General features: G+C 46.0%; 1 long non-coding RNA gene across 2 annotated transcripts; it reads left to right on the top strand.

The window, feature by feature from the left end:
• The first annotated feature begins 83 nt into the window (after nt 1-83).
• On the top strand, nt 84-12219 carry LOC120098509 (uncharacterized). 2 transcript variants are annotated; one of them, NR_190662.1, is made up of 2 exons: nt 84-418; nt 11897-12219. It is a non-coding gene; the product is annotated as an uncharacterized LOC120098509 (long non-coding RNA).
• Nucleotides 12220-13636: the final 1417 nt, after the last annotated feature.

Raw genomic sequence — 13636 nt, 5'->3', positions numbered from 1 at the left:
TACACCTTGGGAAGAATGTTCCATTGTGGCGTCATGGTTACCACGGCATCTCTCAGCAAACATTTGGACCTGAGAACTTAAGAGGAACAGGATGAAATGTATGAATTACCTGACCTTGACAGGGTTCTCTTGGAAGACGCCTTCTGGGTATGATTAAGAAGACTTAACCCTTTGCAAGATGACAAGGTCCTTGGTTGCAGCCACTGGCTGCCTTGTGCTCAGCACCTGCCCGAATTTATACAAGTTGCCTTTCAGAGCGAGCATAGCTCCCGTCCCCCTGCCAGGATGGTTTCATGGACACTGAGTCCATGCTACACTACTAGGCAGGCTCTAAGAAGCCATGTGGCCAGGTTGGATCTACTCTCCAGCAGCCTTGGCTTCACGCAACTGCTGGGACTAAACAAGTACTGATGTCATGGTAAGATGTAATTCTGTAGAAACACCGCTCGCAGGCTGCTGGCATAGGTTCTCAGAAGAGACCTACTTGGTGGATAATCGTGGCCAAAGAGGGGAAGTTTGGGGGTAGGGGGGATAGAATGCGGATCCTGAGAAAGCGATGGTTGTCTCCTACTGGCCCCTGATGTCCTCTGGGAGAGGGGTTTTGGCAGTGGGAACTGATCTGGCCATTGTTGGATGTCAAAAATCCCCAAGATCTTTCCTGTGCATTTTCTCACACCCGGGCCATACTCTCCCTGGAACAAAGGAAATGTTTCCCAGACAAGGACACAATGGCTCAGATTGGTCACTTCCTAGCGGCAGCCACCTGGAGGTTAACAGGAGAGTGTGAGCCCAGATGTTTGCAGCCTGGAGATGGTGAGACGTCACCTTCAGTTTCTCTGCTGAAGTCATGGCTGTTTTTATCTGGGGCAGAAGCAGAGATAGGGACTGGGATATAGCAATAGTTGCCCTTGGGAGGGAGCGGAGCAGGGACTGTCAAGTGACCTTTCCTTGAGGAGTCTGTTTCTATTCACTCTAGACAGAGAGCACAGTAGCAGACCAAAGAAATGATTCCATCCAAATCTAGCCTGGTGAACCAGTGTGCTGACTGGGTGTTACTCACAGGAGCATAGGTGAGGGGTTACTTATACAACCATGAACTTTTATAAAACAAACAAGCAAACAAACAAAGCCAATGGTTTTTTTTAGAAAAGCCCAGCACTGGGGTTGGGGATTTAGCTCAGTGGTAGAGCGCTTGCCTAGCAAGCACAAGGCCCTGGGTTCGGTCCCCAGCTCTGAAAAAAAGAAAAAAAAGAAAAAAGAAAAGCCCAGCACTTTTGAGGGAAATCTTTTCTTTATGTTTATGAAGCAAAGAGGCTGCTTATTGCCCCCAAAGACCCGCATCTGCTCTCTCCTTCCCTCTAGGATACCTCATAGGAGAAAGTAATTGTCTGGCTTTGCAAATCATCAGCTCTCCAGTGCCATGTTCATATCAGACATCACTAATCTAACACTGCACCCTTCTTCTCGGAACAGGCAGTCATTACCAATCAATCAGTCATTTCACAAAAGTCTCATTCATCCTCTTAGGTCACAAAAATAAAATCAAGGACTCATTGTCTCCTTCAAAGAAAAGACAGACTTATTCCACAGCTCCCAGCATTAAAATGAAGATATATAGCCTACTAGTTCAACTAACTTAAAGTATATCAATTTCCAAACTAAACACTGTAAATGATTTGAAAAAAAACCTGAAAAATATGGCTATGATTTGTGAAGCAGAGAAGTCACTTGAGCAAGTACCGAGTTTGTAGTAGTTTGTTTTGCCTTTGGTATTCAACTGTTTGCTTTTTTTTTTTCCCGAGATATTTCAAGGTTTTTCTAGTTATGTACGGTCCTGTTCCTCTTGCCTTTTTGGCCCTGCCAACCACCAGTCTAACCTGCGTCTCTATGCACATCCCTACGTTGAACCTTCATCTAACTGGATTGTGTGCTTGGCGGCCTCTGTGTCTGACATCTTGTAGGCAGCGTAATGATTTCAAGGCTGTCCACATTACTGTGTGTATCCGTGTTCCATTCGTTAATAAGGCTGGCGAGTATTCCATGTATGTCCACACGTGTAATATAACCACCATCCATTCTTCCCTCGTGAGAGTGCTGTTTCGACTTTGGGGTCGTCGTGAATAATGTAACTAATCGTATTTCTCTGACTTAGGCGTGGGCTTCTCGCCTGGCACTCTCATTACATCTGGGACTTTTCTGGCCATCGTAACTGTGACTAGTTCTGCCTCTTACTCTCTCTTCATTGCCCATATGTTGGTGAACTTTGTGACATCCTGTTCGCTTCTTTGTTTCTCAAGCCTGATGATATCCTGAGGAAATTACTCTTTCCCCTCACTGCTCTAGTCTGCTACTGAAATGCTTTATGGAATTTGTGGCGGGGTAGTTTGCTTTTCAGCTCCAAGCTTCCCACTGGGGTCCTTTTGCATGTTCTAGCTCTTTAGTTACTAATAGCGTCTGTCTGTTTGTTCGCCGTTCCCGTAATTTTATTTTATTTTTTTTTATATTTAGTTGTTCCGAAAATAGCTAATTGGGCTGTGTAATTCCTCTGCATGCACACCGTCCTTTCTTGGGTCTTTGTGTGTCCCCTGATTCTCTGTCGAAAGTGGCAGCTGGACACCTCAGAGTCCACCTTCCTGTGGACCGCGTGGTTTCCTTTCTAGGCCTCCTCCTGGTTCCGTTAAGACCTTGGCTCCCAGAGTTCTGAAGAACTTAATCCTAATGGTTTATATTAGATTATATTAGATTTCACTTGTTTTAATGGAAGGGCAGACCTTCAGAGTTCCTTACGCTGCCCATGTTTACTAGTTTGCATTATTCATTCATTTCTTCCTGTTGTGATAAACCCACATAGAACCCCCCACCCCCATCCTTTAAAGCTTTGAAGCAGCAGTTTGGTGGCGCTAACATATTGGCATTAGGCAGTATTACCACTGACCTGCAGAGAATTATTCTTCTGAAGCATGATCTCCCTATGTAACTGTCCCGGAAGGCTGGTCTGAAACTTATGTAGACCAGGCTGGCCTCAAACCTGTGGCGATTCTCCTATCTCTGTCCCCTGTATGCCGAATTTACAGGTATGCAGCACCACGTCTGGTTCAAGAGGGTTTTCATCTTTTTAAAAGGAAACTTCCTCCATCAAACTGTAACACCCATGCCTTCTATCAACAGGCACCATTCTCTTTTCTGTTTTGAGGAATCTGACTTCTTGTGGTCCCACACATAATTAGATCCACATGGTACCTGTCCCTTTGTGTCTGACACTTCATGTGCTATCTTTAACGTTTGTGTGTGCCAGGGCATGTGTCAGAATTTCATTCCTTATGTATGTGTACGGGGTGGGGCGGCCGAGGCTGACATCTGGAGTCTTTCTCAATTGTTCCCCACAGTATTCGTAGAGGCAGAGTCTCTCAGTCAAACCCGGAGAGCACGAATAAGGCTCGTAGTCATAGTCAGTTAGCTCCAGGAGTTCCCTGCCTCTGCTTCTGGGCCTTGGGGTTTTAAGTGAGTCATCACAGCCACCTGGGATTGTGTGGACTTTGGCCCTCAAGTTTGCACAAAGCACACTCTATCCACTGAGTATCTCCCGAGATGCTTCATTCCTTTCTAAATACCATATTTTGTCCATCCATCCATTCGTCCACCTGTCCATCCACCCATCCATCCATCTGTCCATCTGTCCATCCATCCATCCATCCATCCATCCATCCATCCATCCATCCATCCATCCATCCATCTGTCCGCCCATTCATGGGCACACATATGGATTTTTCTCTGTCTACTATGAATAATGCTGCTATTAGCCTTGATGTACCTCCGAGCTCTGATTAATTCTGTGGGCATGCATTTACTAACAACAGATTTGTCAACTTGCTTTTGAGTCAGGGTCTTATAACTCCAAGGATGTCCTTAAGCTTGCTGTATAGCAGAGCATGATCTAGAACTTCTGATCCTACTGCCTCAGTGCTGCCCTTTACCATGGTTATATAGTGCTGGTGATTAAACCCAGAGCTTTGTGTATACTAGTTAGGAGCCCTACCAACTGAGCTGCAACCCCAGCCCTATGCTGGCACATTCACAGGCACACATACCAACACACACGCACGCGCACGCTCGAACACACACGCATGCACGCACACTCATAAATAAATAATATAATAAACTTTTTAAAAGGATTCAAAAGCTAATAAACCAATTTAGTAAAATTGCACGACTATAAATCCAATAGACAAAGCTATGGCTGGGGATGTGGCTCCGTAGGCAAGGGGCTTGCCATGAGAACCTGGGAGGCTACGTTTGGATCCCTAGAACCTGGACACCACTGGCACATACATGCCTCTCATCCCAGCATTGGGGAGAGACAAGAAGATCCCAGGGCTTGCTGTTCAATCTAACCAAATCAGCAAGCTCTGCGTCCAGTGAGAGACCCGGTCCCAAAAATTAAGGTGGAGATCACCTGGCACCAACCTCTGGCCTCCACATACACACACACACACACACACACACACACACACACACACCACATACCACACACACACACCACATACCACACACACACACACACACACACACACGGCACACATACCACATCACACACACACACACACACACACACACCACATACCACACACACACATGGCACACATACCACATCACACACACACACACACACCACATACTACACACACACACACACACGCCACACATACCACATACCACACACACATACCACACATACACACACACACACACCACATCACACACACACATACACCACACACACCACACACACACACCACATACTACACACACACACACGCCACACATACCACATACCACACACACATACCACACATACACACACACACCACATCACACACACACATACACCACACACACCAAACACACACACACACACCACATATCATACACACACAACACACACACACACACCACATCACACACACACCACACACACATACATACCATATATCACACACACACACCACATACTACACACACACACACACATGCCACACATACCACATATCACACACACACACACACCAAACACACATACACACCACATACCACACACACATACCCACCACATATCACACACACACACACACAACACACACACACACATGCACATAGGCTCATGCATAGGCACACACATATGTATGTACACACGCATTTTGACACACACCTGAATATATACACAGAGAGAAAGTTAGCAGTGTTTCTGTACAGTAACCACAAACTACGTGAACAAGGAAATCAAGAAAACAGTCCCATAACAGTAGCACAGAGCTACTCAGGAATAAGTTTAATCAGAAAGGTAAACATTTATCAACTGAAAGCCATGAAACAGTAATGAAAGGAGACTCCAATGACTGGGGAAATAGTCTCTGTTTGGGGGTTGAAAGAATTAATGTTAAAATGTCTAGTTCCTAATCTACAGATTACATGCAATTCTTACCTATCGAAAATTGAAAGGTATGATGATGATGATGATGATGACGATGATGATAGCTGTAAGCATGGCAACACATTCCTTTAATCCCAGCACTTTAGGGGCAGAGGCTGTGAGCCTCTATGTTTGAGGCTGTCCTTATCTATAGAATGAGACCCTGTCTCCAAAACAAAATCTGTGTCTTTTTTTTTCATTAAAAAAAGAAGCAAAAATCCTAAAATTCAAATGGAACTACAGAAAATCCTGAATCAAGCTTTTTTTTTTTTTTGCCCCCCAGATAACAAAGGCCTGTCACTATTTTAAAGTGTGCCGCAAAGCTATAGTAATCAAAACAGCGTGGTACTGGAATAAAAATAGGCTAGTAGAAGAGCGTAGAGCCCACGCACGTTTGTGGTCAATTGATCGACTGTCAACCAAGCAGCCAAGAAAACACCATGAGGAAACAGTCCTTTTAGTACACGCTGTGGGGGGAACTGGATATCTGCATGCAGAAGATAGACCTTGTCCTCACACAGGTATCTCACAAAGGTATCTCAAAATGGATTAAAGCTTAAGCATAAGGCCTGAAACTGTGGACTGAAGTTTGTAGAGGGAAATATAGGGGGGAGTTGACGTTTTAGAACTTTTTAGAACAGGGCTCCAAAGCATAGACACAAAAGCAGAAAGTAGACAATGGGCTGTGAACGTCGTACGGTGCCAGCCTACGGAGAAGAAAGCAAACGCAAATACTCGCAAAGGAACTAGCAGGATGAAGGTGGGAGCGCGCATGCGCAGATGTGCATCTGCCGAGGGGGGGTAACATCCAAGGCACCTAAGGAGCTCAACCCACTAGTCAGAAAAAAAAAAAAGTTATATCATTCAAAACAAGTGGACTGAGACCTGGGGTCATGGCATGTGCCTGTCATCCCAGCAAGCACTCTCTCCGGAGGCTTAGGTGGGACTGCAAGCTTGAGGTCAGCCTGGCATACACTGAAAGACCCTGTGTTTAAAAAACGAATACGGCAACTTTTTAAAATTTGAAATGGCCGAAGGATCTGGGTAGATATTTCTCAAAAGAAGACATACAAGTGGTTGGCAGGTATACAGAAACCACTCTCAGTATCCCCGACCATCTGTTAGGACAGCTGTTTTAAAAAAGACAGGAGACAAGCAAAGAGTGGTAAGGGTGTGGAGAGACAGAAACCCCTGTGCAGAGATGGAAGGGTTTAAATTGGCGTCGCTATTTTGGAAAACTATGTGGGTCCCTTAAGAAAGACTTAAAAATAGAACTCTGCCGAAGGAATGAAATCTGAATATCAAAGACATAAATGCATTCCCCTCTTCTTACAGTGTGATCTGAAATAGCTACTGTGTGGAATTAGCCTAAGCCCATTTACAGATGAATGGGTAATGGAAACCTGGTATTTATGCACCCTGGAATATTACTGGGCCATAAAGAAGGCAATCCCGCCATTTGTGACAAGTGCTGATGAATCTGTAAGACATTATCTCAGGGAAAGAAGCAGGCACAGAAATACAGTTATTTTATAACATGTATGCGTGGAATCTGAAGAAGCCACAGAAGCAAGGAACAGAATGGTGGGTTCCAGGGGCTGGGGTGAAGGGATGGAGGGAAGCAGGGCTAGGCTATGCCCCACACTGCCTCTGCCATCCATTCACAGCCTCCAGAGAGGCCCAGCTTCCAAAAGGTCCGTAATCGGTTCCCCAAACAGCACGCAGCAAGGTTCGCGAGAGAGCTTCTGCAGGATGTTTCATACTTAAGCAAAACATTTGTCCGCGGACCTTTCAGTTGTCACCAATTTTTAAAATATGAACCAACAATTCTGCGGCAAATATGGTCCCACCCGTCTTGGTAGGATTTCCATATTTTCCATGTGATGGCATTGTCTCACTTGAGACACTATCCCAAGTCTGTACCGGGAGTCTGTCTTCCCGGGCCGAGTTCTTCCCAGACATAAACCAACTTGTGTTATATTTCTCAATGGCAACAACCAAAGCCCTGAAGGAAATGGAAAGATGCCTAACCACGTTCTCCCGGGGCTGTGAACTGTCCTACCTCGCGCCTCCTCTGCTTCCGCGGGACTGGCCATGGCTCAGTAACACTTGGGACCTTCAGTGCTCCCAGAGGAGGTTTAGAGTTCCCTTAAGTGAGAGGCTCATGGCATCCGGCCACCAGCTGGTGCTTTACAAGGAACAAAAACTGCTACCAGCCACCACCCCCAAAGGATCCCTTTGCTAATTAAGTTGCTGGCTTTGAGGCTAAACCTTTCATCTTAAAGAAGACAGGATTGAAGACCATAGACCATGTAGGAACCTTGCAGAGTGCTGCACAGAGCGGGAATCTGCAGCTACAGGACGCGGTGCAGTTCAATACCTGGACCTCAGAGAGACCATCACCATGGAGACAAGAAAGCCAAGAGACAGGAAGTAGAAAGTAGAACTGATCTTTTTTTTTTCCTAAACACGTTCATGAATAGATCACTTTAGAAAATGTCTGACGGGCTATACATAGCTGAATCTCCTGTGGCAGCGAGTTAAGGATGTGGGGGTGGTGGGATGGAGAGAGGCCTCTTTTATTTTTGGTTTTATTCGATTTTGTACTTTTCCTTTAATAAGTTTGTGCTGCTTTTTTTTTTTTTTTTGGAGGGTAAGGGACATTTATGGGACACAAGCTGTCATCCTGCCAGCCTCTCTGTAGTGTCCAAAGCAGCCCAGATACTTTTAATAACGTTCTAGTGTAAAAAAAATTGGGAATGAAGATTTTAGTTTATGTTTCAGAAAATCCATGATGGTTTTGGCGTTGATCAGCCAATAAACCTGTATTTAAAAAAAGGGTGTGTGTGTGTGTGGAGAGATGGCTTGGCAATTAAGAGCTTGCAGGGGACCTGAATCCAGGATTCCAGACCTAAGCACCATCACACCAGGCAGCTCACAACCCCAGGAACTCCAGCTCCTGAGGGGCCTCCGTGGGCACGCGTGCTTATATGCACACCCCCACTCACAGACACACACACACACACACACACACACACACACACACACACCCCTACATGCAATTTAAAATAAAGATAATCTAAGAAAAGACAGAGGAGGTTTTTAATAAGAAGAGCAGTCGAGATGTCCCAGGTCCCTCCGTGGGTCCCCTGTTGCTGAATAAAGCAGCCTAGAAGTCTGTGTGTGGTGCACCCGTCAGACTAGCTTGCTGAGATGTTGTGCCTTGACGAAGAAACAGACATCTTCAAGTGCCTTGCTACCTCACCTTACTGAGCCCAACAGGGATGACAGAAAATTAGGGGTGCCTATAGCTCAACTGACAGTTGGGGAAAGGCGAGAGGAATGTTAGATTGCAGCTACTCTCAACCAGGCACCGCAGGCCCCACCCCTGCCTCTTTGCCACGCCCCCAAGACTTCCTGCTTGCTGGTGGGAGTGTGTGTGTGTGGTGGGGGGGATGATATGCCCTGCTTCTGCTGTGCCCTGTCTCCTTCAGCCAACCTCCTCCCTGCTGCCGGGTACCTGCCTTGTACATCATAGTCTAGGACTTCCCTCATCACCCACAGGCAAGAAGCAACCCTGCAGGGGTCACCAAGTCATCGGCAAGTGCTAGCCTGCCCGGTATCAGTCACTCGGTCGCTCCCCTCCTCAGTCAATCACCTTGCCACAAAAATGTCCAATATGGCCTCACATTCCTTCCCTTCTGGATGATTCTCTAACCCTGTCCCTAATTCTCCAGTAATTCTGTTCATTTCTTAAAGTCAAGTCTTTAAGACTCAGATTCCGGGCTGGAGAGATGGCCCAGCGGTTAAGAGCACTGACTGCTCTTCCAGAGGTCTTGAGTTCAATTTCCAGCAACCACACGGTGGCTCACAACCATCTGTAATGGGATCCGATGCCCTCTTCTGGTGTGCGTGAAGACAGTGACAGTGTACTCACATACATTAAATAAATCTTAAAAAAAAAAAAACCCTCAAATTCCATCACCATCTAAAAGTAGCTGCCACTAATAATCAATATACAGAAATACCTCCTTCATTTAACTGTCACCACAAACCTGAGAGACATAGGTACCATTTTCTTCATTTATAGATGAGGAAACAGGCACAGAGAGGTTGAGATCCAGGATCAGGACCCAGGTCTCATCACTTAAGTCTGAGTGCAAATAGCAGGCACCATCGGAACTGCGCGCGTGTCTCTCATGTTGGAATAGGATAGTCCAGAAGAAAGGGCTATGTGTGTGGTCAAGAGAACAAGGAAGGGACAGAGAGGGCCCCGGGGAGGGAAATTGACAGGAGATAGGGGGATAATAGGGAGGTTGGTTTGGACACCCACATCCCCAAACATTTACATCTTCTTTCCCTTAACACACGTTAATCAAGTAGCTGCTACAAGCTGACCCAGTTCCGGATGAATGAATCAGATGCAGCTTCCCACCTACAAACTTCTAATAGAAAAGACATTTAAAACATGCATGCTGTGCCTGGTGACATGGGCTGTAATTCCAGCTACTCTGGAAGCTGGAGTGTGAAGATCACAGTTCAAGACCAGCCGGGACAACTTAGGAAGCCCCTGCTTCAAAATAAAAATACAGGGGGTGTGGGGCTGCGGAAAGACGGCTTAGGGGTTCATAGCACCTGCAGAGGCTCAGTTCCCAGGTGGCAGCTCACCTGCAACTCCAGTGTTAGGGGACCCAGTGCCCTCTATGGCTTTCATGCGTACCACATAGACATGTAGTGCACTCATATGTGTAGACAAAATAGTATCAAATAAAAAAAATAACATTTAAGAGGTAGGGGCTGGAGAGATGGCTCAGTGGTTAAGAGCAGCTGTCACCCTTGGGGAGGACCCGGGTTTGTTTCCCAGCCCTTACTGGATGACTCTCAACCCCTGTCACTCCAGTCCCAGGGGACCTGGACACCGTCTTCTGGCCTCTGAGGGCTCTGTGCATACATGGTGCATGTAAAGTCAAGCAGGCACGTGGATGTATATGAAAACGTCTGGAGTCTGGAGAGATGGCTCAGTGTTTCAGGATGCTTGCTGTTCTTGCAGAGGACCTGGGCTTGGTTTCCAGCATTTCCAACTCCAGAGGAGCAAACACTCTCTTCTGGCATCTGTGGGAACTGCATGGATGTGGTGAATAGACGTGTAGCCAAAACACCCATATGCATAAGAAATAATTTAAAAAATAATGAAAAAAAACTTTTGAAAGCTAAAGGGGTGGGCACTGGAGAGAAGGCTCCCTGATCAAAGGTCCTGTTGCTTTTCAAGGGAACATTTGGTTGTTACATTCCCATAGATAAAAGCTCTAAGTACAAGGCCCTGGATCCAGTACTTAGAGCAGCGAAACCAAAGCCCCACAGTCGTACAGGTACAATCTGTGTCCATGGTAAGCACTAGGAAGAAAAGCCCAGCCAGGGGCGAGCTGCATACGTGCTATTGCAGATCATGGCGGGGAAGGGGTGAGCTGTTGCGTGGATAGTCTTGAATGATAATAGTCTCTGGAATAGGCCAGGAGATGCCAGAGACTCTGAGTACAGAGGTCAAAGTGGAATTTATGGGGATGTGATTGGCTTTGAGATATATTTAAAAGAAAAAGAGGAGAGAAAGAATCCAAAGACACCAAAGACGGAGCTGCCCTGATTCTGTTCTCTCTCATCTCATCTTGTGACACCAAACCTGGATTCCTTGCCACACACCTGAGAGTGACCTTGAACTTTGAACCTTCGGCCTCAGCATCCCAAGTGTTGAGGTTACAGGTGTGTGCTATCAGGCCTGGATTGTGACCTGTTAGGGAGCCAACCCAGGGCTTCACATATACCCACATACCTATGCTGTGTGAGTATGGTGTGTGTGTGTGTGTGTGTGTGTGTGTGTGTGTGTGTGTATCAAGGTCTTGGATAATCCCATTGAAGTTTTTAACTTTTTTTAGGTTACCATACAAAGTAACAGGCTATAGCATGGCTTGTTCATATATGTTGTATTTGGGTCTTATTCGCTCTCCTCCCCTTGCACTCCCCCTCTCTGGCTGCTCCACCCCCTAGTTCCCCACCTCCATTCTCCTCCCAGTTAGTTCCTGCTTCTGCTCTCCTATTGCAAATTTCCATTGCCTTCTTGTTTCCCACTACACACACACACACACACACACACACACACACACACACACACACGAAGGTGCCATGCAAGCTTCCAAAAAAGGGAGCAACCCACAGTACTACCCAGCGGCGACACCAGTGAGTCATCTTAATAACCAGCTTGGCGAGGAGTGGCATGCACGCTTTGGCAGTCCCCAACAGCTCTCTAATTGGATTTCAGATCTTTTCAACAAGATAGAAACCATTGTTTTTGGAGGAAAAACTACAGCCACTAATTTACTAAAACCATTATGATCTCCAACGACAACCTATAAACACTTGTCCTCCTACCCACAGGTAAGTGTGGTGTTCACCCCACCCCATCCCCCATCAAGAGAACTTCTCTGCGACAGATGGAGACTGCTAGAGAAAACCACAACCAATCAAAACCCAGAGTTGTGGATCCCAGTACCAGCGGAAACATGCAAGACTCTCCTGCCCCTAAGGCTCAGGGAACACTGTAGAAGAAGGCGCAGAGGACTGGAGAGATGGCTCAGCAGTTAAGAGCACTGACTGCTCTTCCAGAGGTCCTGAGTTCAAATCCCAGCAACCACATGGTGGCTCACAACCATCTGAAGACTGTAACAGTGTACTTATAAATAATAAATAAGTAAATAAAATTTTAAAAAGAAGGCACAGAAAGACTAAGAAGCAACGGATGGGAGAGTTTTATGGCTAAAGATGCTCCACTGTAAGGTGGGCGACATCTTGTTACCTGCCAGCCATTTGTCGATGACTCTGATCCCTGGAAGATAATTCCCAGTAGCCGTGCCAAAGTGCCCCATCCAAGTGCCGTGATCATGCACTTGCTACAATATGATGAAATGCTTTAAAAAAAACCTGTAACTTGCTTATCCAGAACCCAAAGATTGTTTTGCATAGCTGTGATCACTTAGCTTGGCAGGACGTACGTTTTTGCTTGCTTGCGTGGATATTGAAGGTCTTCCCCTTTAAAAGTGCTTCCTCATTACCCGCCCCCCTTCATGGCAATCTCAAATTTGGCTCGGAGATGGTTCATCCTTCTAGCCGCTAATCAATAAATCTTTTAATTATAATTGCATGGAGTCTATGGCCTTTTCCCCAGGGGTCACCAAGTCCATAACGTTTGCTGTGAGACAGTGTCTTCTAGTAACATCAGAAGCTACCGTCATACAGCCTCATCAGTACCCGAATGAAAGCTGAACAAGGGCGCCAGTGAACGTATTCAATGGGATGGGGGGAAATCCATGAGGCCTCAACCCCACAAAGAACTACAGGCCTCCAAAAAAGCTGGGAGTTGGGGATGTGGTTTTTCCAGGAAGGCACACCAATTGGATGTCCAGTGCCAAATGGTCAGCCCTGAAAACATACAGATAACATTATACAGACTAAACATATTTAGGAATACGTACGTACATACATACATACATAAATACATACACACACATACATACGTACATATATACATACAATTAGTGAAAAAAAGAGGCCATGAATTTGGAGACTGGGGAGGAGTTTGGGGGGGGGTTGGAGAAAGTAAAGAGAGAAATGTAATTATAATCTAAAAAAAGGGAGAAAGAAAGAAAGGAAGGAAGGAGGGAGGAAGGAAGGAAGAGAGGGAGGGGGAGAGAGAGAGAGAGAAAGAAAGAGAAAGAGAAAGAGAAAGAGAAAGAGAAAGAGAGAGGAAAACTGTGAAGGGGAAACCCACTAGCTCACCTACAAAGAAAGGCAAAAGCATCAGCATTCCTTCAAGCCAAAAAAGCATGGAATGGAATTTTTTCATCACTGAAAGTACTAACTGCCAGCCAAGACTGCCAGATCCGGCAAAGCTACCAGGGATCAGGACATTTCAAGACAAGCACTGTTGGAAGTTGCTCGCCACCACCTCACCAGAACAGCAGGAGACGTGTAATAAACTACCACAGAAACCGGAAGACAAGATCAGGACAATGTGACTTACAAATAAATGATCAAGGGTTGGGGATTTAGCTCAGTGGTAGAGCGCTTGCCTAGCAAGCGCAAGGCCCTGGGTTTGGTCCCCAGCTCCGAAAAAAAGAA

This window comes from Rattus norvegicus, chromosome 19 (genome assembly GCF_021556685.1).
Source record: "Rattus norvegicus strain SHRSP/BbbUtx chromosome 19, alternate assembly SHRSP_T2T, whole genome shotgun sequence".
Classification (NCBI taxonomy): Eukaryota; Metazoa; Chordata; class Mammalia; order Rodentia; family Muridae; genus Rattus; species Rattus norvegicus.
The sequence above is the reverse complement of the archived record's forward strand: the minus strand, read 5'-3'. Positions and strand labels throughout refer to the sequence as shown.